This window comes from Caloenas nicobarica, chromosome Z, assembly GCF_036013445.1.
Source record: "Caloenas nicobarica isolate bCalNic1 chromosome Z, bCalNic1.hap1, whole genome shotgun sequence".
NCBI lineage: Eukaryota > Metazoa > Chordata > Aves > Columbiformes > Columbidae > Caloenas > Caloenas nicobarica.
This window is the reverse complement of record NC_088284.1, coordinates 16,334,196-16,362,010: the sequence shown is the minus strand read 5'-3', so window position 1 is coordinate 16,362,010 and position 27,815 is coordinate 16,334,196. Positions and strand designations below refer to the sequence as shown.

The following is a 27,815-nucleotide window of genomic DNA, read 5'->3' as shown; positions in this document are numbered from 1 at the left end:
TGAAACAGTCTTTGTGTCTGCTAACAGTGCTTTATTTTCATTGCCTTGTTAACTACTTTTGAGACAGAAAAGCTGGAGTAATCACAGCTACTTAGTCCTGTCTGTTGTTCTTTTTTTCTGGACCAATATTCTATGTGCCAGGAATTCTGAGGCTGTTTTAAGCTCTGCTTGGCTTTCCAGTGCTCCAAGTACATTTTCCTCTGTCCTTGGCAGCACACTTTGTTAGGAGTTCTGCACTAATTTTTCTATTCTTAAACCACCTTCACCAAGGCCAAATTATCTCTCTTTGTTAGAGTCTACTGACCTTCCGAGTCACTGTTCTTTCATGTAAGGAGGGGTTCTTCATATATCCTGTCCGGATATATGTATAAAAATGCAGAATTTGTTATTCTTGTGGGAAATCCTGTAGTTCAGTATCACTGAATCAACCTTGCCTTACCTCTGTCACCTTATTTTACTACTTTTTGATACAGGGGATACAAAACTGGATGGGGTGTTCCAGACATGTAATCCTGGCATGCTGGCTAAAGGGAGTTTAGTGGAGTTTAGTGGGAGTTTAGTGGGGGTTTAGCCTGTAGGTACAGCCCAGGGTATTCTTGGCCTCCCATGCTGCCAGGGGTAAGTGCTGCTTCATGTTTAGTCCGCTATCTGCCCAGACTCCCAGCTCCATTTCAGAGAGCTCTGCCCTGGGTGGTCAGTGCCCAGCCTGTCCAAGGCATTAGCGCATCTCAGTCAGGTAGAGGACTTCGTGTTTGTCCCTGCTCAATTCCATGAAATACATGTGTGGGGTGGTGGAAAGGGTTTGGAGGTGCATTTCATAAGCTTGTGGCGTGAACATGCTATGTAGTTCAGGATTTTATTCCAGTGGTTTAGGATCTTTTGGAGTTATTCCTAAGTCATACCTGACTTTAAAATGTTGTTATCAACCGGGATATACAAGTAATTTTAAATACATTTTCAAATCTTGGCATATACTTTATTAGTAAAATAGAGGAAGAGAAAAATATGCAATTTTGTGCATGCTTAGTGGTTTATGTGTTACTAATTCATATGTGCTTGTTTTTCTTAGCTCCTTAGTGGAATGATGTCTAGAATGCTGCATTTCTTGCAAAACAAGTGTCCTCATAGTGAAAAGTTACCCATGTGCATATTATCTCTTACAAGCTGAGCTGTACCATTCCAACCACATCTACTAATCAGACACATTGTTTCAATGTTTTTGGCTCTATACCTTTCTTACATTTTACATCAATTATTTCCCTAGGTAATGCCAGGCATCTGAAGTGGTTGACCAAGACCTAAGGACTTGAAACAGTGGTGAGTAGATGAAATTCAGACTATATTATCTGGTATTTTCACATGCTGTGTGACTCTCAAGTTTGACTGCTATTTGAGGGATGGAAGATGTGCAGTATGTTATACCTTTTGAATATTTTTTCTGAGTACCAGGTTCCTATTCAGAGCATTCATCTGACTTTTTAAAGCCGAGATTGTAAGAAGGCAAAGAGGAGATAGTCTCAGTGACTGCTTTTGATAAATGAAACCTCCTCCCCACCATCACCCTGACTTAGAAAATACTGAAAGTATTTCAAGCAGAATAGTTAAATCTATACTTGTTGAAGAAGTAACATACAGTGTAGTCTCTTGTATTAAATGAATGACGCCTGAATCCAGGCTTCTCAGAATCATGCCAGCGCATACGTTAAGGAATTACAAAATCAGATATCATTCTAAAACACATGGAACCCTAAGGTAAGTTAATCAGTTACTGCAAGCTGATTTTTTTCTTTCTGTAAACCCCGAAGCTTATGTCTGTGGTTCTTAACTCCCCCCCTGCAAACTGTGGTGTCTTTTGAAAAGATAGATCACTGTTGATCCTCTGTGCCTTTGCATCCTATGTGCCAATTGTGTACCTGTTGTGACTAGAGAAGAATGCAGGAAGGATCTGAGGAAGAACTTTAAAAATTTCAAATACTTTTTTAAAGTTTTAGTTTTGTTTAGTAGTGCATTTATGAATATATTATTCACACTTCCTTGGCTGTAGGTGTAGGCTGGCAAAGAGCCTTACAAATCCAGAGATAAACTCACCAGCTGTTGATTGTACTTAATAATAGTAGTAGTAGTGATAATAGTAACAAGAATACTTCGAAAAAGCAACTGTGTTTTCTTGCCAAGAGATATTTAGTTGGAATAATCCAATATTTCTATTTTTCTGATTTCCATAGCAGAGCCAATTGATGTGAAATATTTTGTGTTTATGGGATCTTGTTTGATTTCTGTGCTGTTGACAGCAAATGTAAGTTTTTAGCATGAGTGCATTTGGTTGCATGTGCTGTTGACTTAGGTGAACAAGAACCACATGCAATACAGTGAGAAGCTTTTCCCTTTTTTTGTCTTCTTTTTTTGCTTTAATGACCTCTGAAAATTATGTTTGTATAGTTCTTAATTTCTAGAAATACAATTTAGCTAAAACTTTGAATAAATTTATCAGTTTAGAACATTTACCTTCATGTAGTTCTATATTTACTATTTCTTATCTATTTCTACTTGTATTTTACCAGCAAAAGCAACCAAGTGAATTTTAAGTGAATTTGACAGTTAATTTTGGATAGTTCCTTTTTGCCTACTGTAGTTCTACCCCCGTTCTCCTGTCCTCCACTCCCTGACAATTCTCAGGACTAAACTGTTGTATTCATGGTGTCCTGGAAAGGGTTGTCAGGCATTGGGACAGGCTTCCCAGAGCAGTGGTGGAGTAACCGTCCCTGGAGGGGTTTAAAAACGTGTAGATGAGGTTCTCAGGGACGTGGGTTACTGCTAGAGTTAGGTTATGGTTGGACTCGATGATCTTAAGCGTCTCTTCCAACCAAAATGATTCTATGATGCTATGATCAGTGCACAAGTGGAATGAATTGATAGTTCCGGTGCACTTTCCATCCACCTTGTTCCTCCTCCTTGGGCAGAATGAAACTTGTTCTATTCCTACTTCTGCAAGTGTTTGTCAGGGCATTCAAGAGTACTCAGAATTGAATGGTAGCTTTTCTGGTATTTTTATTAGTCCGGTTAGTACTCTAGAATAAATGTTACAGGTCCTTGCCCACTTTGAATGTGTTCAGTTATCTGAGATACTTTTGGTCATGGTGGATATCAGAAAGACCCAAACAAAATCCTATAGAAAAATCCGTGTTTTGCTCTTGCCATTAAGTGTAGACTTAATAGGAGTCACGTTAAATTTCAGGATCGTGAAGAACTGTGCAAGAAGGAATTCACACTGCTTTGAACCTCATCAACCAGTCCTGTCCTTGCTGAGATACCTTCGTGTATATGGATTTATATGGCTTAATTTATCTATGTGCCAGTGTGACACCTTTATTTGTGTTCTATGTAAGTTAAGTGTTCCACAGCACTTGTGTGCTACTACATTGAAACAGATGTGTTAATCCAACAGGTGCCACTCCAATGCATGTATTATGTGATCCCACAAAAAGCTGAAACTATCGTAAAGTTGCTTTATGAGCATACAATCGGCAATTCTAGTCTGTGCTTCTTCATGTGCAGGGTCTAATAATACCATATGCCTGGTGTTCAGAAGTCACTTGTCTCAGGCATTCTGAAAATAAAAACTATCCTTCTGTCAAGCTAAACATACCTATCATTTAAGGGAAATTTAAAGAAAATACACTCATTTTTGTTTAAAGTAACTCTAAATTTTGCTTATGACTGCTGCTTGTTTGTGCAAGATGCCAATGGCATCCTGGGGTGTATTAGAAGGGGGGTGGTTAGTAGGTCGAGAGAGGTTCTCCTCCCCCTCTACTCTGCCCTGGTGAGACCACATCTGGAATCAAGTTCTAGGCCCCTCAGTTCTAGAAGGACAGGGAACTGCTGGAGAGAGTCCAGCGCAGGGCAACAAAGATGATTAAGGGAGTGGAGCATCTCCCTTATGAGGAAAGGCTGAGGGGGCTGGGGCTCTTTAGCTTGGAGAAGAGGAGACTGAGGGGTGACCTCATTAATGTTTATAAATATATAAAGGGTGAATGTCACGAGGATGGAGCCAGGCTCTTCTCGGTGGCAACCAATGATAAGACAAGGGGCAATGGGTACAAACTGGAACACAGGAGGTTCCACTTAAATTTGAGAAGAAACTTCTTCCCAGTGAGGGTCACGGACACTGGAACAGGCTGCCCAGGGAGGTTGTGGAGTCTCCTTCTCTGGAGACATTCAAAACCCACCTGGACACATTCCTGTGTAACCTCATCTGGGTGTTCCTGCTTCAGCAGGGGGATTGGACTAGATGATCTTTCGAGGTCCCTTCCAATCCCTGACATTCTGTGATTCTGTAATTCAGTGACTCAAGTGTGTTTAAAAGTAATCTTACAAACAACTAAATAATTCATGTGAAGCAACTTCTAGTTTTTTTACTGACATTTAGTTGCATGACGTCAAACTGAAATAATTTCCTTCTTTGCAGAGTGCTGGTAATTGTTATTTTATGATTAGTATGTTGGCTGTTCTGGTGGGATGCTCTGATACAAGGCCCTGATTCATCAGAGAATCAGAAGATATGCCTAAGGACTGTTGAAATACAGTTATCATGCTATTTGTTTAGAAACTAAGGAAGTGTTTAAGAGTTTTGCTGAACAGGGAAAAAGCTGAAGCACCAGCTTTTGCTAAACTGGAACCTTGCTCATATTACAGATTATAGGGAGATACCACACCAAACTTTCACGGCAGTTGCTACAGCTGGCAACTGAACTTTGTGCTGCATGGTACTCTGTCTGGTGTTCGTACCACGTAGACAGTTTATATAGCTTTATATAACACCAAATATAGGTATTCATCCTTTCAAGTTTGATGCTCTTTAAGAAGTTAAAAATTAAAGAGACTTCTTATTAATTTAAAATAGCTTCTTGGATAGTGTAACAGATAATATGACATATTTTATAGTAATGTGCCTTGGACCAGTTAGGAGGAGCTAAGCTGTAATGCTTAGCAACATAACAAAAACACCAGCACATGCATTAAGAACATGAAACTAACTTAAACAACGGCTTGAGCAACTGTCAGCAGCAGTAGGTGGGAAGCCAAAGTAGAGGATTAAGTATAGTGGTGATGGTAAAATTGCACAGTTAATAAGATTAGCTCTGTGCAAATCTAATAAGTTGAAAGAAAATTGAAAATATAACTTTCCCTTCATAACAAAATATGTAAATAATAATATATTTTCTCTCCAGATGTGCTAATAAGTACAGCAAAGGCCTAGTTTTCTGAGTTTTCTTCATAGGCATTGCATAAGTCGTCTTGGGAAAATATCTGAAAATAGGTAAGCACTTAATTCCATAAAAAATCTTCAGTTGCAGTAAAGTAATTAATAAAATTTTAACTTGAAGCAAGAAATAAACAACTGAGATAAAAATTCAAAGGATAAAATTACCTTCTGATAAGGTCTTAATGAAATCTTTCGTATTTTGCTTACTCTTTCCTCTTCTTTTTCTCCCCAAGGTTTCCATTTAATTATAAGAGCATTCGCATACTTGTATGTATGCTCTGTGTGCTGTAATATGAGTAGGATACAGGCTTATAATGCCTTTTCTAATAAACATGAAAGATAGACTCCAAAACTGTATTAGGCAACAAAGCACCAGTTATTATATGTAAAATTAAAAGAATCAAGAATTGACTGCTTAGTGCAGGCTTGCTAAGCTCTTTCCAGGACCTGCACATCACAGCTGACAGTGATCCACACTCAGTGAGATGCCTCAGCCATGGTCAGATGCTGTGGTAGGTGTCAATGTTGGACATCTCTGGAAGGCAGCAGGTCTTAGTGTGGTTGGGGAATGTTAGCCTGGGAACTCTGGTGGTTGATAGTGAGACTCGTCCCCAGAGACCTGGAGGTGTGATTCCCTCTTTTAGTAGCTGAAGTTTGACCAGCCACTTGCCAGTATTTTTGCTACAGGTTGATACATAGGTGCGGTTCTTGGACCATGGACTCTTGGCATCCCAGCTACTCTGGAACCCGCCAGCTGATATAACAAATATTCTTCTGTGTTACATGAAAATAAATGTTTTGACCAGCTAGTCCAGTTCCTCTTTGGGTAATAATACTTCCCTAGCTCTCCTGCAAAGGGATCCCATTAACACTGAAGGGTGAGGGTTCTGCTTCTGGCTTTGGGAACAACTGGGAGAAACCCAGGTGAAGGAAAGCAAGCAGAGTGTCTTTCTGAAGGTCTTTACTTGTGTCTTGATAACTCACAGAGAAAGGAGAGCCGTGGTTTGCTCAGGGTGTTCTGACTGTCTTATCTATATGCTGAACTTTGCATCATGACAGTGCTTTGTGACTTCAGGAATTATGTTCTACGTTTCGGATGAAGCCCTGCCATATCTTAAGCCTGACATTGAAAAATTGCTGATAGTTTTGAGGTGACTAATGGTCCTGTGTGTTAATCCCATGTAGCTCACAGCAAAATACAGATGGGGACAAGGAGTTGATTTTTATGTTTTATACATAAGAGCATAGAGACAGGGTGAGTTTTTTACCTGTGAAAGCCAAAACCAGAACCATAGCTAGTGTTGCTGGTTTTTCTTTTTTTTTAATTAACAGCCAGAGTAAATGGGAAGTTATATATTTGTAATGCTTTTCCTCAATCTCTTTTCTGTGCTTTGCTTTTTCATAAAACTTACTTTGTTTACTCTTTCTTTGGAGAACTTTCAGGTGATTTTAAAGCCCTAATCCAAAATTGCACCCCACTTCCATTTAATAGAAACAAAAATAGCAGTGGACATTTTTTCACTTTCTTTCGTTTTGTCCATTATCAGCGGGGAGAGAGGATGAATTACTGAGTCAGGAAAATATTAATGTTTGGAGTACCTTTCTTGGGAAGGTGCTGGGAACTTGCAGATGCTGTAAACCACGTTGAACTGATAATTTGCTTATGGAGCAACAAATACAATGCCTAATTTTAATGTTGTTATTTCTGGAACCTAGTGCAGTTCTTGACATGGGGATGGCGTGCCACAAGCAGGGGAGTAGATAGCAATTGCAGCGACAGGAAGGAGTGTGGTGTAGTCGACAGAGCTGCCTGTCCTGACTCTTACATTTGATTTCCACCTCTGTTTTTAACCTGCTAAGTGATATTAGGAAAGTTAATTAATTTCTTACTCTTTTGTCTGTTCAGATTGCAAGGCCTTTTGTCCAGATACTGCCCTCAGTTCATCTCACTGTGCTTTGGTGTCTGTGGAGTCCTTCAGTTGCTGTAGTATTACTATTTTTACTTGCAGATTTTCTCTCATGCTGTGACATTAACTTTCGGGGATTCACTGTGTGACATTGAATCCTGAAGACAACTTGAATATTCATTCTGCAAGAAGAAGGCTAGTAATACTCTTCAGAGCATGGTTTAGTGTTGCATCTGGTCTTGAGCAACTGCAGGCTGATGCCGAAAGGGGCAGCAGTGCTTCAGCCTGTTCTTCCCCTCTCTCACATCAGCCCCCAGCCCCAAGGTGAGTTCAAGGTAAGCAGCTGATTAAAGAAAAAAAACCCTAACTGCCTGTGAAGGAAAACTACATCAGCTAACTACGCTGGCCTGGCTTGTCCTGTGGCTGAGAAATTACTGGATGTAACACCAGAGACAAAGAGGGAACAAGCAGCTGAAAGTAGGTGGGGAGAATAGTACTATTTCTTTCAGCAACATGTAATAAATACACCAGATGAGACATAACATGAAAACCTAGGCTTATTAAGAGCTTCATTTTACAATAAGATTTTGCAGAAGAATAACTTGCAATGGATATGACAGCCCAACTTCAATTCCACTGATGTTAGTTGCTGCTGTTACATCTTCTTCACTGGAAGTATTTTTTTTTTCCTAATATAGCGTTATAAATGACTTTTCTGAAGTAACAATCATCTTTGTGATCCACATTACAATATCAAGGCATCTTTCTGATGCCTAAATATAACTGTGATTTTCTTTAATTTAAATTGAAGTCCACTTAATCTTGCAAATTATGCTGATAGAAGTTGCTCTTTATATGTTATATTCTACGGACCTTATGTTCATAGTTTCCCCTTTAAACTCTGTCAAGAAACTTCGTTCTTCTTTGAAAATGACTTCTGTAATTGGAGTTGACTCTTTGAAGGGCATTTTTCACCCAATGCCCTTTCTCTTAAAAATGTATACACCATATTAGGTTGGTTTCTTTGATCTTACTTTCTTTGTGAGCCTCATGTAATAAGATCTTGTATTGAAGGACCTGTCTTTTTTTCCCCACTCGCCCTAAGTATCCATGAAATAAAGAGGAGTGAGCAGGACAAAGGAGAAGTGAAATGCTGAAATTATTTTGGAAAATGTAGTGACTAACTTTAATTGTGGAGCTTTCATGCACAGCCCACACATGCTTGCAAGGATGCAAATATGTCCTGTCGATCGTGTTCTGGGGTGAGATCAATGAGTAAATTCAGCTAAGCAAGTGGAACAGTTCAGCAGCTCAAAAAGTGAGCGTGCCTCTGAGAATGTTGCAGCCCAATGGGGACCCCGGCTCTGAAACCGTCTGTACAACTGACTTGGCCAATGATGTTGCTGAAATTTCACATCTGTTATTTCTTACTGCCCACTTTTCTGGCAGCAACCAATCTTCATTTTTTCCATTACAGGCAGCTGCTGGAACTAAAAAGAGCTTGAGTTCATTTTCAGATGTGCTAAATAGACTATATTTTACCTTTCTTTCCCCCATGCTCTTCTTTCTACCACATACTCTACAGCACACTGACATATTTCAAAAGTGCATGATCTGTGAGCTGTACAATCTATATGTGTCTGAAGATAAGCAGATATGTTAGCCTATGCATGCAAATAATTTCTTATAAACAGGGCCATCATAAAGTCTGGGAAAAGAGATATTCTTAAAAAGCAGCTGTCAGCAGAAGAAGAAACCTATATAGATGGAGAAGGACTGATTGTCAAGACTCACCGATATTATTGGTGTAATATGCTTTCTACTCTGTCTGTAATTAGGTGTACCCTACACAGGAGGTAGAACAGTACACAGAGCTCAATGGTGGAGCCAAGTACTTTATGTCCAAGTAGAACTAAATTGATTGAAATAAATAGTTCTTATTTAATTTCCGAGGCTGACTTACCCTTTTTCTCTGTGTCCCATAGAGGAATTCTTCCCTTATATCCTTCTGGCCCTCTCTAGCTTAAGCTACGGGTTCTGTTACATTACTTTCCAAAGCTATTAAAAGGAGGGAGGTATTAGAGCCTCTAAGCAAACTTGCAAGTAACATGTTGATGGCTGTTCAAACCCGTGTGTCTAAATACATTGTGGAAGTGAAGCATAAGACAACAATATGTTTTGGGTTTTTTATTTATGCAGGCAGACCATGGTAAAAGCATTCAGTGAGAGTTACGAACTGAGCACTGGGCTGCCTGGTGAGCATATGTTACCAGCTGAACGTTTTACAAATACCAAGGAACCAGCAAAATCCCTACTTCACTGATTTTTTAAAACTGCATGAGATCAATAGAGATGTGACAATCAATGACATCTCTTGATACATGTAGTCAGGAATCCCTGACACTTGGGTCCTGTGGTCTGATCACGCTGCTGCAGTTCTGCGCAGGGACAGTGCTTCCCTCAGCCCATTAATCGCAGCTCCCCGCAAGATAAAGCAAAAGGACTTAGGACGAAAGAGTAAACAACAGTGAGAGAATATTATTGACTTTCAGGGCAATGGAATAAATGGGAGGAATGAATGGGAGGAGGTCAGGTAACCTAAATGTGAGGTCTTCTTATGCTATACATACCTCCTAAAATGCTTCAAGATGCCCACGAAAAATGTCTTTAAAATTAGTATCTTATTGTTCTGAAATATTAGAATGGTATTCTGGTGAACTATAGTTAATATTCCTGATAAAATCAGATATTGCTGTAATTGAGAAAAATTGCTATACCAAGTGTAGGCTCATGATTTTCTTTCATTCTGCATTTTTTGTACAATTTTTTGTTTTTAAGCACCTAATGCAAAATAGTTTTGTCTAGTTGGTAAAAGGTTGCAATTGTCCTCTACTGGATCATTTTTAAACCTACTTCTTAGACAAATAATACAGGAAGATAAATATTTTCATAAAGATTCTTTTGGGGGTAAAATTTAATGCAGTAGAAAATGAAAAAGTTTGTAGTCTCTAAAGATTTGTAGACTTTATTAAATGAAGGAAAAATCCTTCCCTACAGATAATTATTTTTTTCATGTATTGAAAAGGTTGAGGCTGATAAGAACAAAAAGAAATTCTATACTAGGGAGGTTGAAAACAGCCCTTGCAATCTAACTAGTTTTCCAGATTGCACAGAGCATATTTCTCTCTGGAAACTGGATACCATTCCTGTCCCTTCCTGAAACTGTCAAATCTGTTAGGAGTCTGATAATAAAGTCATCTTGCATGCACATATGTCAAGACAACATTATATTTAATGCAATTAAAGCATTTTTAGGTCTGCCTCCCTGGCATTCTCACCAGTCCATCCTCTGATGGCTGGTTATCAAGCTGTTTTTCTTTGTTAGTGGATTTTTTTGGATGACTGTTCTCCTGGCAGCTGGAGGGACTTCACCTCAGAGGTACTGCTAGCATATTAATGCTTGCGAAATATAGAGGCGATGCTGCTTAGTCTATGCATGCAATATCTAAGCAAATCAAACGATAATTGACCAAATGCCATGACTTTCACTTGGAAAGTCCTTATCTCATTTATTTTTACCTCCTTTAATTGTCAGTCCATGTGTACAGCTCCTTCTTATTAAAGGAAATCAGTGAACAGTAATAGCACACTTTAATTTGTGCTACATTTCAGCAAACGATTTCAAAAATTAATCATTTCTGGTTTAGGGCAGTACTTAACTAACAGTGAGATGTGAATTAGGATTAGCTGTGCAAAATCATAATTTTTAACATGTTTTGTGACAGTCTGAAAGACTGCTATGTTGTTCTAGGTCTGAATGTAGCTTGTTTGCATTCATGTCTGTCCTATATTCTGACATTCTTGCAGTGGTCTGTGTTCACTGCTGTGCCTATAGCAGCTCACGTGTCACTCTTACTAATGAACCACTGCAGATATATATATACTGTGCCAGCAGGGAATAAGGTGTTCATGGTTAATCAAGATCTCTCTGTGTTCCATCTTGGCTGTGCTATGGAAGACTTCACGCTAGCCAGACCAGAAATGAAAACGAGGTAAATAAGCAAACAAAAACTCTGAGGAAATAGAGCAACTTCTTAAAGTATTGAAGGTATTAGAAATGATCAGCCTTATTAACCTGAAATTATGTGAAATGACATTTCATGAGGTGATGGCCTAGCAAAACTATAACTTAACAGCTATTTCTGAGCCTAAAGATGTGAATAGATCTTTATTGCTGTTTTCAAATGTGCTTGGAGACACAGCTCAGAATTTCATACTTAGAGAAAGCCTGTTGGGAGACTTGCATGTTTCCAGGTATCTGAGTAACCTTAAAAGAAACCTAGTTACTCTGGCACACTTTTAATAATTTTACCTGTTGAAGCATCAAATAGCTCTACATACTATGAGCAACCTTCTAATGCTGACTGAACTTGATCCAGAATGGTTATTAAAGTGTAATTAAGATACATTTGAAGTGTTTTGCAGTCATCAGAGAAAAGGAATTATTTACCTGATGAATTATTGGCTGACATTATAGAATGTAGCAAGGTGTCTGTAATTGTGATGGTCTAAGGAAACATCCAGAAAGGGGGGGGAAAAAGGGATTTCAGATAGGTAGGCCTTCTTCGATGATACTCTGGAAAAGGTAAAAGTTTCTGCATTCACTTACGAATACCAAAGTCTCAACTTATCTGTTAGAAACATTTCTGTTTTAATAGTTGACTTTGTGTAATTTCAGAAAGGTTGGCGAAAATAAGGGTGGTAGATTAAAAAAGGGATGGATAGCAAACAAAACAGTTAAAAAAATAAAAGCCAGTGGCTAGACGTTGAAAGCTATTAATTCCCCGGCTCCCATAAAGTACATAAATCTTGTTGTTCCTCCCTCACCCTAAGATGGGAGCTAATAAACTCTCAGGTGTCCAAGTGTGAGGCACATAATCTGTTTGAGTATTGCAAGAGCTTCTGAGGAACTTCCAAGGGTATTGGTGGTATCACCTCAGTACAGCACTTTGCCCAGCTGCTTAGGTGGTGTATTAGTGGGGTAGAAATAGAAAGCACAGAAGATAGCACAGAGCAAAAGTACTTTGGACAGTGTTTCATTAAGTTGTTTTAAAACTAGACTGTAGAAAGAATGAGAAATTATGTGTATGAGACATTAATTTGGCATACTGGGAGAAAACTGCAGGGCTTCCTTGCTTTTCAGGCTGGCAGATGTTCGGGTGTAGAGACCTACAAAACTTATGACAAAATGTTAGTTCTCCTTATGCTGGATGCTGATGATACAGAAGATATTACAGCTCCTGCTCTGCAAACTCTTATGCACATCACTTAGATGTATAAGAATTCCTTCTGAAGGTGAGAATCTCGTGTGAGTACACAGGGAGAGAAATGTCTGTGTCTGTAGAAATGGGACCAGGACTGATTCTGAACTTGGTATTGCTTTGTTCCATTTTCATTTCTTTTTGTGGGGGAAAAGAAAAAGTTACTTCTAATTTAAATCCACTAAAGTATTTTGCATAAGTAAAGAGCTGAGTTTACTCAGCTGTTGCAATACTTCATTTTTTGTAAAAATATTTTGAATCTAAACCAGGACTTTGATTCCAGGTGTTTTCGTTCTTAGTATAGGCCAACTAAAAATTGCCAACTTCACAATGCATCATACAGAAATTCTATTTTCACTTTGAATGAGTGATTCACTCCATATTTGTCATGGTTGCAGTCCTACTTTCCTCCAGGACTGTTAAATTCCATGACTACAGAAATTTTAAAGCCTTTGCCCTCTCCTTATGATTGCTGTTGTGACAGGGCAGCTGATAAGCGCTTTGAGCTCAGCCCAGTTGCTGAGGCCATCAGCTTCATTTAAGACTTGTTCTCACAGCTTAATAACTGGATTTTGGTGAGAACCATTGAGTCAGATGCAGTCCATTTGTTCTGCTAACAGCTCAACCGTGGGTATGTAAAATTGCCTTTCTCTTTTGCTCCTTACAACAACAGGTTTGGTTGTTATAGGCTCATAGAAACCAATTAGATTAACAGATGTTGAAGTGAACCAGTTTCAGGTCTTGGTGGGAAGCAGAAATTTGAGAAGACTTGTGTAAGGGCTTGCTGACACCTAGGTGATGAGTGTCTGGCTTTGAGGATGTGGGTGCCATGAAAATTGCATCACTTTTCTCCCCTTGTTTGTTGAGGCCAAATGGGGATGCTTGTAAGAATGGCAGCCAGAGTGCAATCTTACTTATTTTAGCAAATAACAGTATACTCTAGAAGGTCATCTTTGGGTTTGTATTTTCCTTACTGCCATCAGCTCCATGGAATCCTTAAATTTGTGCTTGCTTGGATCTGTCTTGTGGAAAGAGTTTACTTTGGGGTCTTTTCGGTTTTCCTTATTAAATGACAAGTTAGTTAAAATGTGGAACATCATCAAAATTTGATGTGACAGAGATTTGTTAGTTCATCTACTTAATCCATTGTTGAAGCAGAATTGCTTCCTGCTGTGTGCAACCAGAAGGAGAGTTGTAATACTTTCAGTATTGTAAATGAGGACAGGGAATTTCTTTTTTCTTTTCTTGTTCCTCTACTGACTGTTTGGTCGTTGGTGGAACAGTGGTATATGCTTCAGACAATGGTTAGGATTTACAGAGGATTATGTGAACACTGAAACGGTTTGTTTGTGGCAGTTGCTTTTCAAAAACTTAGTAACAGTTTTGAGGATATTCAGAGCAGCTGAACTGTAAAATATGCAAGTACCTTTGTATTGCAAGTACCTGTATGCTTTCTCTCTCCCCTTCCGATTTAGATAATGTTGATTCTTATATTACCACTTGCATCTTGAATAGTATTTGAATGGTCTTGAAATCATACAACAGAATAACAGTTTTTAACAACAGACACCTGACCAATGTTGTTTTTTTACTGATACTGCTCGTTAATGTTATGTGGTTGATTAAAAAAAAAGGCAGAAAATTTAGCTTCACGTATGTTCTTGCAGTTTTCTGACTCATTCCAGCTTATTTCTAGGTGGAATGTTATAATATTGGTATTGTGAGCTGTCCGTTAAATAAATAATTGTTTCTCTCTAAAAGGAAAAAAATGGGAGTTCTCTCTCTCATTAGTGAAAGTACAAAACGGAGGTATGTTGGAATTCGTGTATGTGATCTTAGTGCACTGTCATTAGGAAATTATCATTAACAGATGAAAAGCACTTTAGCATCAATCTCTTGCTTTTTGTGCAACAAAATCTGATACCCAGTAGTCTGGCATGTGATCAAGGGTGTCACCTGCATGCCTCACGTCCGGATGCATATATGTAAAAAGGCAGATTCCTTTCCCCCTCACCACAGTTACGAAATTGTAAAATGTAATTACAGGCACCACTGCTGAGGTTCCTAAATGTATGACTCAAGGAAAATGCCAGATGACTCATGATGAAATCACAAGAGCTGGAAATCATCTGTGCTCCCTTAGTTTCGATGGGTATTGGCTATAGTTGCACATTTCTTTACAGGATCATGCTTGTAGATTCTCCTAGCACCATATTTTTGTGGTGTTACCTATACTAATAAAAATAAAATTAATATAAACGGGAACTGTGCCAGTGGTATTTTGACAATGGAACCTTGTTTTCTGTACCAGGTGATGAAATTAGAAGCATTGATTTGATTAATTATACCCATCCTTTACTAAGGGACAATATAAGTTTTACTTCATATTGGTTAAACATAGGATATTAAATAATGTGACACAGGTCTTTACAGTTTGTTTCACTGGAAGCTAGTGCATTGTAAAATGTCATGTATTTAACAAAAGGATCACTTTCCATAAAAGGTCCATAAAACTGGGCTTTCCATATTCACATGATTATTTCCATTCTTGTCCACAAGAAATGAGATTCAGAATACCAGACTCTTAGACGAACAGAAAATAAGTCTGTTTTCTACTCAAGTTTAATCTGTAGATCAATTCCATATTCTTAGCTGATTGTGTGTGTGTGTGTGTTAGTCCTGTTTCCTAATAGGCAAAGGGTGTAATGACGCAATGTCTATTGTAAGGGTCCAGCAATTTGCAGCATGCCTAAATCAGTGAGATTTATATGAAGTTATGTCTTTTGTCAGATTTTCCAACCAGGGTGGCCTCATCCACCCAGGTTTTTTAGGCATTTTTAAAATGTTGGCTGTGTTCAAACTTAGAATAATCAGCACAACTCTAAGAGTCATTACATGATCCACCTGGATTTAAAGCTTGAAGTGAGAAACAGCTGTGGGTTTTTCAAGAGCTGTGGGTTTTTCAAGAGCTATTCCTATGACGTTTGTGTGCAAGTTTGTGTTAAGTTTGAACGAGGGAGGGGTATCTCTGTATCTGTTGTAACACTGGCACACCTCTGTACAGAGTCCCCTGTAGGTGAAAAACTCCAGTTGGCTTCAGTGAGCAGTGACTACACCCTTAACAATGGAGTATATGTTGAAACACACCTGTGCTGGTTTTGCTGGGATTGAGTTAATTTTCTTCATAGTAGTCAGGCTCTTTTCTTTTTAGTAGCTAGTATAGTCTTTTCTTTTGGATTTAGTATGACAGTAATGTAATAACACACTGAACTCCCTATGCCTTTGCCTGGGACAGCATTACTTTTTTCTTTCCAGTTGCTAGGTTGTGTTTTAGAGTTGGTGTGAAAAGAATGTGAGGAGTCGCTGATGTTTCAGCTCTTGCCAAGGAGACCAAAGATCTTTCAACTTCCCAGCTGCAGGGACAGCACCAATTGACATCCAAGCTGGCCAATGAACTATTCCCTACCATTAGCATCATGCTCCCTATATAGCTGGAGCTGGCTTTGCTGGCTCTCTTGTTGTTTTTTTTTTTTTTCCTCTTCTGGAATTTGCTGTTTGAGACCAGGGCGCTCTCTTTTCTGCCACCAGCTGTTTAGTGCTATTGTGTTTCAGCACAAACTCCTATCTGGGTCTCTGCTCTTGCGGAATCCGCTCTAGGGGACAGGTGTTCGTGATTGCTGCTTGTAACAGGCCAGGTATCAGTCACCAGGTGGTGCATTGTGCATCACTTACTTTGTATATATAGTATTATTACTATTAATGTTCTCTTTCTTTGCTGTCCTATTAAACTATTCTTATTTTAATCCATGAGTTTCTGCCTCCCCCTTTGATTCTCTCTCCCCCATTCCTCTGGGTGGGGGGTGGGGGAAGGGGGGGTGGTGAGTGAGTGGTTGCATGGTCCTAGTTCCTGGCTGGGTTTAAGCCACGACAACACTTCATCCTAAAAGGCTCTTCTAGAACTTCACACAATTTGGCATGTTATTTGAAAAAGCCTGCAAAAAGGTTATTACTAGAGCACTATTAAGTAGTTTTATTTCTTTCACATCATTATATTTAAGGCATTTTTTTCACCTCTAGGGTCTATAAATCAGAGGGTTAAAAGAGGCCCAGAGAGACATGTAAAAAATATTAGCCTCAGATGTTTTAGAAGCCTTGGAGAAGAGAGCAGAGATAGAAAACAGTGGATAAACCATTGGACGTTTTGTCATTGCTGTAATTATTTTTGGAACAAAAGCAGTGTTCTTCTTTGAGACAGTGTATTTAGATTGAAAAAGTCTGTTGAATTGTGAACTGCTCCAATTCTTTTGCTTTTTAATTTCTGAATAGTTTGGGGTAGCTTACAGCATAATTTGTTTAAATTCTGTGATTTGAGGAAGAACAAAAAGACCCAGGCAGACTCAAACTTAAGAGTCTTAACAGTCTGTTTCTGTGGCATAGTCTAGAACTAAGTCTGTTGAGTAAAACCTGTATAATTCAATCTAAATTTATGATAACAGAATATAATTTTTGCCATGGAAAAGTTATTGAAACAGTGATGGAGCTGGTTTGATGTTTGCTGAAGTGTGATGACATACATACTGGAGTAAAGAACATATTATTGTAATTAAATAGATGCACAAGTCTTTGTGATCTTGTTATTCAGATCATCTTTTGATAAAGGTCTAGACTGAGTTTTCCAGTTGCTAAAGCATTTTGCTGACTTGCACATGATGGCTTACAGTTGCACAATATGGGTTGATAGCAGCTATGCTGATTAACGTAATGCCTTTATAATTTTAACAAAATAAGAGGCATTGTCCTAGATCGTTATCATAATCTTTAATTCTCAAATGTTAGCATTAGTGTTGTCTAGTAATGCTGTTAGCTATAGCTGGAAAGAATCTCGTGCTTGCTCCTTTTAAAAGGTAAATTGAATTGTATCCATTTGTTCCAAGAGGGAGCTCAGCTTTTGGTGCAGAGCAACCCTGGGTAGGTGACTTGTCCTTTCTAAAGTACAAAAGGCTAAGGGGAACTATGGTTTTGCAGAAAGAAAAAAGGAAAGCTTGAGACCCTAAATCACAGAGACGTTTTGGAAGTTGTGTGCAGCATATTGAATACTACTGAATCAAGAGCAGATTCCAGCCTTTTCTTTGCTGAGTGGAAAGCCTTCCCGCAGCGGTATTCAGAGAAAAGCATTCAGTGTTGCTTAACTTCTGCTTCTTTTCAGCCTTAGTAGGAATATTCTCTGGAGTTTGCAGCGCTGTAGAAACTATAAATTATGTAGCTTCTGTCAGTGCAGTATTCAAGCACAGTATATTGTTTACCCATAGCTGCCACCTTTGAAATGCAGAGTTCCTTCATGCAAGTCTTAGTTGTTCTGTTAGAAGCTGACATTTACATGCTACAAAAAATAATTAGTACTCAAACATTAATCTTAGGTCTGAGGGACGATATGTAATTCTTTCTCTAAAAAGAGGGCACTATTGTGACTTTAGTGAGAGCAACAACTTCTATTCTGTGATGCTGTAGTACTGGGGAGGAGACAGTGAAGCTTGACCTGTAAGTTAAGAGGTTCTCCCTGAAATTGAGTGATAACGTTTGTTGTTTTTTCTCACCCCAGGACTAATAAGAAAACAATAGTTCTTAGCAGAGTCTGTTGTCTCGGGTTTTAAGTCTTACTACTATCCCCATCACATTTTAAAGATTACTTTTAGCTCAAAAAGGGAAGGATAGTTGGGAGATGCTGAGCAGATGGAAGGCTGACGGATAAGCTCCTGTAGCAATGGTTTAAATGTTGGTCTATAGCAAGTACACAATACTTGTTTGGAAAAAAGATATTGGGCCAAGACTGTTTTGAAATGTGTTTTCATCAAATCTCTTTCTAACTTGCGTGTTCTCCAGAATAGTTTGCAATTGTTTCAACTTGCCATTTACCAGGTGACGCTGCCAGGTATCAGGCTGATGAAGAATTTTCCATGAACTTTCTTAAAACCTGAAAGTTCATAAAATCAGTATTTTTCATAGGTGTGTACTACAGACTTTGACAAGAATGGAATTGCTGTGCAAAAAAGAGTCAGTTGTTTTTTGGGTTTTTTTTTCTCTGAAACAGCCAATGGGGAAGTAGCTGGTGCCCATTCCAGCCGAAAGCCCTGGGTTGTGCCATTGTTCACTGATATTGGGTCACGATCTTGGAAGTCTTGTTTGCATTTGAAGTGATTATTCTTAACTCTTGTGATGCTGGCTATTAGAGGAGAGCTTGAATAATTTCTATTTCCCATTTAAACTAGGGCTTTTAGCTGTAGTGCAAAGGCTTGGTTTTGTTTTATGTTATATTTTTGTTTTGTTTTGAGAGAATAGCTGTCTGACAGACAAAAATACATTGTATGCTTGCTAGAAATACTTCCAAAAAACTTTCCTGCGGTGTTGGTTAGTGAACTGTGTAATCTGTGTGCTTCATTACTGTGGTTTGATTTATATTGCCTAATTGCAGCTAGATTTCCAGGACTTCAGAAATGTTCATTCCATTAGAAAAAGCAGTAGTTCCTTGTTTAAAGACGAACAAAAATTTTTGGCAGGAGGTAAAGAAGGCTGTAAATACTGCCTGCACGGCAACTGTTTTGTGCATGTACATCTTTATAAAATTGTCACTGAAAAATAAATGCCTGTATGCTTACTCAGAGGCCATTGTTGTGGGTTGGTGGCTGGAAGCAATTCGAGTCCTTGAATAAAATAGAGCAATCACTGAAGCTGGATTCCTTGGTACAGTCTGGTTGGTTTGATTTTTTTTTATTTTTTTAATTTTTTTTAATAAGAATACTGTGGCTGCATTCATTCTTCAGGAGAAACAGGAAAATATTTGATGAATGTGATAAAGGGACTTGGCATGGTTTCATTTTCTAATAAAACATGATTTGAAAGTTTGGATATGTGAATCATATATCTTAGTTTCTCTTGTGTTCAAAGGACCTCTTCAGAAAATAAAGTAGATGCCTTTGCTCGAGTGCATTGTAGGACAGGACAGCCAGAAAGAAGTTTGTCAAGTCTAGGTCGCTGTGAATTATCTTTAAATTTTAGTGTGTTGAGTTCTGTATCTCATTTTGTTCTGTCAGACCTTATGGATAATGCCTCTGAGGTGATGGGCATTAATGCCAGACCAAGCCTTAGCTCCCTGTTTCGGCATCCTGATAGCATACGAACAGAATGATTTGTGCTAGGAGGAGGCAGTGCAGCCCGGTGGCTTCAGTGGCTTGAGTGCTGCTGCTGAGCATCAAGGGCTGTCTCTGGTATGTGAATGTGGTGATTTATGATATGAGGTCTTCTGTGACACCTTTATTGGGTATGCAGTTGTTGCGTGTGTTAGGGCAGCAAATCCATGTTGTTGTGTACAATTCCTTAGAGGATATGAGAGGTGGGTATCAGAGATTGCAGGGAAAAAATTGTGAGGAAAGAGAAATTCGTCTCACTTCTGTAACCTTCCCAGTTGTTTGTATTAATTTTGGAGAAGACATCTGGAAACCCTGGCTCCAAGAATGTTAAAACTCAGCAGGCAGCTATTAGTAAACGTACAGACGAGAACATCTGCAGCAACCACAGGATGGCTTTCTGTGCCCCTCCTCGAGACCTAGCTTCTATGACAACTTCACTTACAAGCTATCTGTTAAGACTTTGATGTAAAAGAGAAGAGAAGCAGATGTAAGATATGATCCTTGAGTTATTAGTGGGTATTACAAAGCAACAGAGATACAAGTGGCTTAGCAGCTGTTTCCAGTTAGCCATGACTTCTTGTGTAACTTGGTGGTGATGCTTTAATCCAGGGAGGGCAGAGTATGGGTTACTCTTCCACTAATACAGTGTAAATATTTGTGCAGAAGAAAAATGATTATGCAGAACATTATTCTGTGAGATTGTAGTTCCCAAACATAGAATCATAATGATTATATATATATATTTTTAAATGAAAATTTGGTTTTGTAAGGTTAGGTGGTTATGTCTCACATGAGATCTCTGCCTATCTTTTCCTGGCCATTCATATCTTTATATTTCATTACTTCATCCACTTGTGCGCTTTCTGTTTTCACCATGCTTTCTCCCATCTTCAGATAAAGCATAGCACATTTTCTCCATTTCTCTTGTTTTCGTCATCAGTTTGTCATCATTTTTCTTTCTTCTTCCAACAGCAGCCAGAGATATTTGCGTCTTTTATCCATAGCTAAATGTTATGGACCTCAACAGTGGAGGAGAAAAACAACCAACAGGACAGGCAGGTTGGAAGCCTGATCGTGTGATGAGTTTTGCTAAAGATCAGGTCAGCCAGCAGCAGAGCTTTTGTTCGGAGGAAAAGGTACATGATTACAAAGAACCGACACCTTTGCTTAGACATTGGAAAAGTTTATTGCTGGTTTTCTAAAACTTAATGCAGGATCTTTTTGAGAGTATAGATCTTGCAGTGGAAGTTCGTTTCTTCCTAAGGATATGTTACAGAGATGTGCTGATAGGCAGATAGGTTGAGTATCTGTGAGACAAAGTGTTAAGAGCATCCATTGGCAAAACATTAACTCCTTGTTTTGTCTTGCTACCATTGTGGTTCAGTGGTCCATGTTATGATTACACTGGTAGACCAAGGTCAAATACACCCCTAGAGAAATGTATGATGACTCGTATAGTCTGTTTTTTAAGTACTTGTGAACTGGATCTGCATTCTTCTGCTTTACTTATCTGTTAAAGAATTCTCACACTAGCTATTGAAAGAGGAGATTTAAAGTTTGATGAACATGTCAAAGTTCTTCCTATTCTCAGAACTCAGTTCTTGGCTTTAAATGCAATTTTCAATAACTCACAAAACAGCATAAGGAAAATTTAAATTAACCTTGCATCCTTCCTACTTAAAAGAGAAATGTGACCTCAGGCATCAGCTTTTTGTGTAAGGAATTATCTTTGACTTGCCAAAAGATAGTCTTAAAAGATAGAAAGAATTTTCCCTTGCTCTTACGATAATACCAACATTCATAAATGAAGAGCCTATAGACTGCACTTTCTGGGGGAGAGATGAGTGACAGGAGAAGGGGAGGTAAATAGAAGTATCCCTCTTTTTCTCTTTCCCAAGTATTATAATTCCACAGAAAGAAGCTATTTAGACAGAAATTGAAACGTATAGACTAAACCGTCAATGAAACAGAACAGGAAAATCAATTCAATCCACACCTAAGGAACTTTTTTTTTTCTCCAGGACATCTACCAACAAAGAAGTGAATTAATGTTGATCTACAAAGGCAATTAAAAGATTATTTCCACTTCATGTTAAAAATAACATGTGTAATAGCTGAATACCACTTCCTACAGGAGGATTTTTATGCAAACTACTGTACACATTTTACATATGTCACTTTCTTTTAATTCTGTGGGATTAGACAGGATATATTCTCTGTATGTTCTAATGAAAGTGTGCAAGCAGTGCAGTAACTCTTGACTGAATTGGGTGCATTTTGAGTATTCTTTTCAAATTTGTTTCAAACATATTTGTCAGCACTAGCTGATGGCTGCAGCCAAAGAATTGTTGTTTTCAGCTTTGTGAATGGTGTTTTTCAGAATACAGACACTGGAAACATTTAAGTTCAACTTTCAAGGACTCTTCATAGCAAGAAGACTTCTCAAAAGGGTTTTTTGTAGGTTTTTGTTTTTAAGTAGCCGGCTGTCATCTTTAATGCTGCAAAATGGATACAGTGCTATAGACACAAAACCCAGGCATGTTTGCATGCTTATTATGTAAGTAAGGAGAATTAAAAAAGAAGCATGTTCTGGCATTACAAAAAAGAAACCAAGGAAAGCTGTTGTACTTCTCTTCCTGTTAATGCCAGAGGCCTCCGTTAAGCAGAATGAGGTGAATGGCTGACAAAATATCCCCAATGTACTGTGTAAAGCTTCACTTTCACATAGGATCTTAGTCTTTTTGGCCATGCTAACCTATTAACCTGGGACTTTCAGCAACAAATGGCAGCTTAACCCACCCCAGAGCACTTCCCGTGTTGTCATATACTACTCACAAAGATCACTTCTTGCCAATTAGCTCTACCTTTATGGCTTTCAAGGGTTTTTTTTGCAAATTCAATTCTTAAGCCTATATTACATTGTGAAAGGCCCTGAAGGGCTGACTTCTGTCTTTTGCCTGGGTGACAGGCAACAGGATTTCTTTTAGAGGACTTCTTAACAAATGGTTTAAGTAAGAAAATATTCCATCAATAATTGTAGGTTTTTTTCCATTTCAGCCTTCTTTTTTTCAACCTCTGTGGCTAAATCAGTGCTAAAAGCTTTTACGAAATCTGTCCAACAGTATAATTTATTATTAGACCTGAGAGGTGAAGGCTAACTTAGCAGTGTATTTCACATAAACAAGCACTTAGAGTTGTGAGTTGGAAAGGCAACTTCTCTGGCACAGGGGCAATTTATGACATTTTAAAAGCCTTGAGAAACTGAGACAATACAAAAAAATATCAAAGGCTGGAATATTTCATGCTCTGACTTGTAATTTTAATTGGTTTGGGGCTTTTGTTGTTCTCACATGCCAAGTTAGCAGCAGAAGCTGTAGCCTTTGTTTTAGCTACATTTTGAGTTAATTGGATGGTCTTTTGTTATGCCTCTAGATCCAACTTCTGGAAAAGAAATGCTTGCTTTTGGACTGTCGGAACTCTTCTAGGAACAGAAGTGACTTTTTTGTCTCAGTGGCATGGTGAAATAAGGGAGGCAAACCCAATCCCGTCTCAGATTTTTCTCCCACAGCTTTGAAATCTAAAAAATGGCTGAATGTGCTCCTCCCTATAAAGTATTCTGGGAAGTGGGCTGAACAGGTTAAATCCTGCCTCTGCTGGAACTGAGACTAAACTCTTACGCATCTTTGAAGTCTATATTCAGTATTGTTAGATCAGGGTTGACACCTATTTTGTCAGTAGTGAGTACATTCAAGTCCCCCACAAAGAACAGGAATATAGCTTGGTTGTCTCATGGTCCTGGGCAGTCCTGGGGAAAAAATGGACTATAAGGAGTGTCCTGCTGAATTTCCCTGTCCTTCCCTCTCAGACCTTCAACTTCTTTGTTGAAGTACATTGTGTACATTCATTAGGATTTCAATTCTTGAATCAACCTTCTGGGCATCTGGCTTGGAATACGGTAGGGCTTCCAAACTATCCAGGAAATATTTTCATGTTAGCAAAATTTTGTCATAACAAAATACATGTACTAATGAGTAATTAGTGCTGAAAATAAATGGCAGTGGAGTTGAATAGGTCATTACATGAATTAGAACCATGTGACAAACACATCTGAACCATGTATTTTGGCCAAATAGGCAGTGAAATCTCTACTTCAGACTCTTGGACCAAAATAATTTTGCTTGTCCCTTCCCTTCTCCACCTAGTACTTTCACAAGACCTAACTTATTTCTCAGCTCACATTAAAACAATGTTTTTTATGTTGAAAATAATTGGGAAACTGACTCCAGATATTTTACCAACAGATTAATGGGAAATAGTTTTGTTTTAAGTAGAATTTTATTCTCTATTTCTTAGCTGAGTCCATAAATAAACTCACATATTCTGCAATTTAATCAAGCTTAATCTTTCCTCCAGGACCCGCAGGAACTGCCAGTGATGCAAACATCTGGGAATTCTAATTGTATATACAGTGTTACCTAAAGCCTTTCATCTCTCTCAGAGAAATTCTTTCCTGTTATCTGAAAACCAAATTACTTCAGTTAGTATCAGCTCCTCCTGAAGGGAAAAAGGAAAAGGTGATTTATTTTTTTTTAAATACAAATTCACTAATGCTCTTATTATTTGCTGGAAGCTGTCTTGTTGCTTTCTTTACTGTGTATACTTATAGACACTCATAGATATACTTTATTTTTCTATACAATATACACTTAGCATTTATCATTTTTTTAATTACATATTTATTGCAGTTTGAACTTCCAGATGTAGATGTTCACATTTGTTCTTTAAAACTCTGAGAGGACACATTTTGCATTTAGGATTAGTCTACCTGACTCACATGACTGAGAGTAAAGGTATTTTCAATTATGTATGTAATAATAAAAGTCCTTGGCACTTGACAGTCTAGAAAGAGATGGATGTTCTCAACACGTATATTTTACCTTGCAGGAGCCCAGAGAAGCCTCCAATAGAGGCCTTCTCTCATTAATCCCATGTCAAGACTGAGTGTCTGATGTTCTGATTTCAAAAGTGCTCTGCCCCCAGAAAGCATTCCGCACTAAAATTAATGTCTTGAACATAAGAACAACAGGCTGTAACAAAGTAGATTGCGGGAACTAGTTTACTAAGCCAACTGGAAGCTCATTCATTGAGAGCTTGCTTGGACAGTCTGCGCATATTTAGTTTTTTTAATGTGCATGTGTAGCTGCCATTTCTAACTGTTGAGCTCCCTTGAGGAAATGAGCTTTGAGATGAAACTTGGAGGATAGTCATGGTAGATGAGGTCAGAAAGAGAGTTCAGGCCAAAAAGGCCCCAAATGCAGAATAAGAATGTGATGCAAGAGTCTTTCATTCTTGCTGCAGACTGCTTAGTGTTTGGTGGGGGGTTTGCTGCTTTTCCTTTTTCCCCCCAGCGCACAGGTCTAATCTGTCAGCTGGTGTGATGAATGGTGCTCATCTGTAGCTGGACAGTGGTGTGGCAATCCCTTTTCCGCTCCAGGACACTTCACGCTGCAGACCTGTGATGCAGACCCAGCTCTGTCTGGGAGGATCATGGAGCGGGGAGAGGCCACAGCTGGATCTGTATGTCTGGAAAATAAGGACTGAACTGCAGGGAACCATTTGGGAAGCCAAGTTGTGTATGTCTTTCTGCATGCTCCAGGATGATCAGTAGCTTCACGTTTACAGTTAACATCCTGGCATCGAGCCCGTGCCATGGGGGAATCTGCCCTCCCCAGGTCTCTCTGCAACTTTGGGGAAGTCTCACCCAGCACCAGGGTTCTCCAATGGGTGTCTTGTGGCTGGTGAGACCACGAGTCTTATGGTGTGCCAGCACCAGGCTCACTGGCTCTGGTCACACCAGCGTTTCTGCTCAGTCTCGGAGCCAAAGAAAGGCTGACCAGTTTCTTTCAGAGCCAGAGGCACTGCTTCTCTGACCACCTGACTGCTGTTATTAGTATTTTCAAACGTAAGCATTACAACTGAGAACTGGATCCCCAACCTCTTTTTTGAGATGGGTTTAAACATATATTTTTGCAAGTATTGTCAGGGTTTGGGGCTGGGGTGGTGTTGGCAGCCTGTTGTTTAGGAAAAAATTGATAAAAAGAAAACTCTTCAAAACTTCGTCCATAGTGTCTGAATATGAGTTCAGTTGTAATGCGAGTAAAGGAGGAAGAACTTTTTAATGAAAACAGAAGGATTATTTTTCTAGTTTTAATCTTGAAGTGGGCAGGGTGCCCACCAGGTACAATTGGACTAGTGTGACTGAACTACAGAAAAATAAAGAGAGACGAAATAAAACTTTATCATTTTTAAACAGCACAGATACAAGATAATAAAGCTGAGTTCTTTGTGGGGAATACACTGTACACCAGCCTGTGAGTCACTGAAACATTGCTGAAGTGAAATAATTTCAGTACGTGATCCCAGAGTTGTGACTGGGAATTAAGAAATACTGATAGTTTTGTCATGTTTTCTGGAAGAAGCTTCTGTTTCTAGGGACCGTAACCAGTGGGGAGGTTTAAGCAATTGTGAAACATTGCTTGTCTGTAAACAGAGATAATGGCTTAGCTTTAAGTAAGCCAACAGTGCTCTTGCTCCTAAAGCTTTGATATGTCACACTGTAATTTTTGTAATAAATATCCTTCGACTTGCGATGCTGAAGGCCACTATCTGAAAAGAAGCAGGAGGACTTGCTCTCCTCCCCACCCACTCCCTGTTGTGTGGTCCTGCCCCCTTCCCACTGCCAGCTGGGGTGCTTCTGCACTGGGAGCCAGTTCAACTAGCTCACTGAGAAGATGCCTGTGTGATTGCTTCCTGGGTGTTCTTTCCTCGCTTTCTCTTCTGGGTTAATTTTTCACTGGGTTGGTGGATTTGGTCAACCTCATGGAGGCATCCAGTGGCCACCAGAGTGGTTGAGGGAAGTGGAAGGAAAATGTGTCTGGCAATGGGAAGAAAAAGGTCTGGTTTAGCCTCCAAGGAGTCACTGCTAGGCTGGGTCAGCTATGCCATCTACATTCACTCTTCACAACAGTGTGTATGGATATTTTAAAGTAGCATTGTATAACAGATGCAGAACGAGCATGCTGTCATGCAGAGTTGTAAAAGGTAAGGAGATGCTGGATTTGAGGTTCCTTGTGCAGAGTAAATTCTGTACACTTCTAGGTGCTTTTCACCTCTTACTGTTAACACCCAGCTGCTCTCCCTGAGTACGCTGCCTGGGGTGCCTCCTGAACAGACTCCATCTGTTCCTTCATCCGTGAGTCCTGTCTCTCTGATCCAGACTCCATCTTCTTCCAGCTCTCTTTATTCCTTCAGCCCACCCAGTCTCCAGCCGTGTTGTGGTTGTTGTTATTGTTTGTGTGCGTTTGTTTGGTGGGTTGGTTTTTTTGGGTTTAGTTTTTAAAGCTCTTTCACTGTTCTATTCCAAAGCAGGCCCCCTGCCTGGCCTCTGCATAGCCCAGTCACTGGCAGGAGAGAGAACAGCATGCCCTGTATTCAGGGCCGATTCCAGCTCTAGTCCTTCATGGTGCACAGCTGATTCAAATCACTATTTGTCCCCTGGGGATAGTGACTCTGCTGTGCTGTTCTGGTCAAGACTCCAGCTTGAGGGAAAGGTGTGCAAAGTAAGGGTGCAGTCTGGAGGTTTGAGTTGCAAGGCAAACTTCGGAAAGGCTTACCCACTGCCAAATGTGGGTAGAGGCGCACCACTCGATGTCACATACCAGCTGACGGAAGATTTTATCCTCCATTGCAAATCTTACTTCTCTATCAAGCTAATAAGCATTTGAAATCTATCAGGAATGTCTTTCCTTCTTGAAGAAGAGGTCACCAGGAGCTTTTAATGCTGAAAAATGTAGCTTCATTTTCTAAAAACATCTGAACCGTTTGGCTGAAACTTGTTCAAGAAAATTCAGCCTCAGGCAGGCATCTGGTGTGGAAAATTTCAGCCCAAACTGCTATTTTGGCAAAGTTGTAAGCAATGAAAATGTGTTTTAAGAGTGGAAAGTGTTGAACAATCTCTATGCTAAGGCAGAACTTACATTTTGGTGGATAATGGGAACCATCCAGTTCCCATGGAGTTTTAGGCTGAACTGCAACAACTTTCATTCCCCTTTCCTGTAAGGGGAAGCCCTTACCCAACTTG

The 27,815-nt window shown here is 39.2% G+C and overlaps 1 protein-coding gene across 5 annotated transcripts in view; it reads left to right on the top strand.

The window, feature by feature from the left end:
• The window catches only part of LHFPL2 (LHFPL tetraspan subfamily member 2), a 127,338-nt gene that overhangs the window by 64,093 nt on the left and 35,430 nt on the right, over positions 1-27,815 (top strand). For 4 of the 5 annotated variants that reach the window (XM_065656474.1, XM_065656476.1, XM_065656477.1 and 1 more), the window contains exon 2: positions 1,265-1,317. The gene's annotated coding sequence lies outside the window, so the exon portion shown is untranslated. Of the gene's footprint in view, positions 1-1,264; positions 1,318-7,442; positions 7,495-27,815 lie in introns of those variants that run through there. The other variant, XM_065656478.1, reaches the window with a different exon arrangement.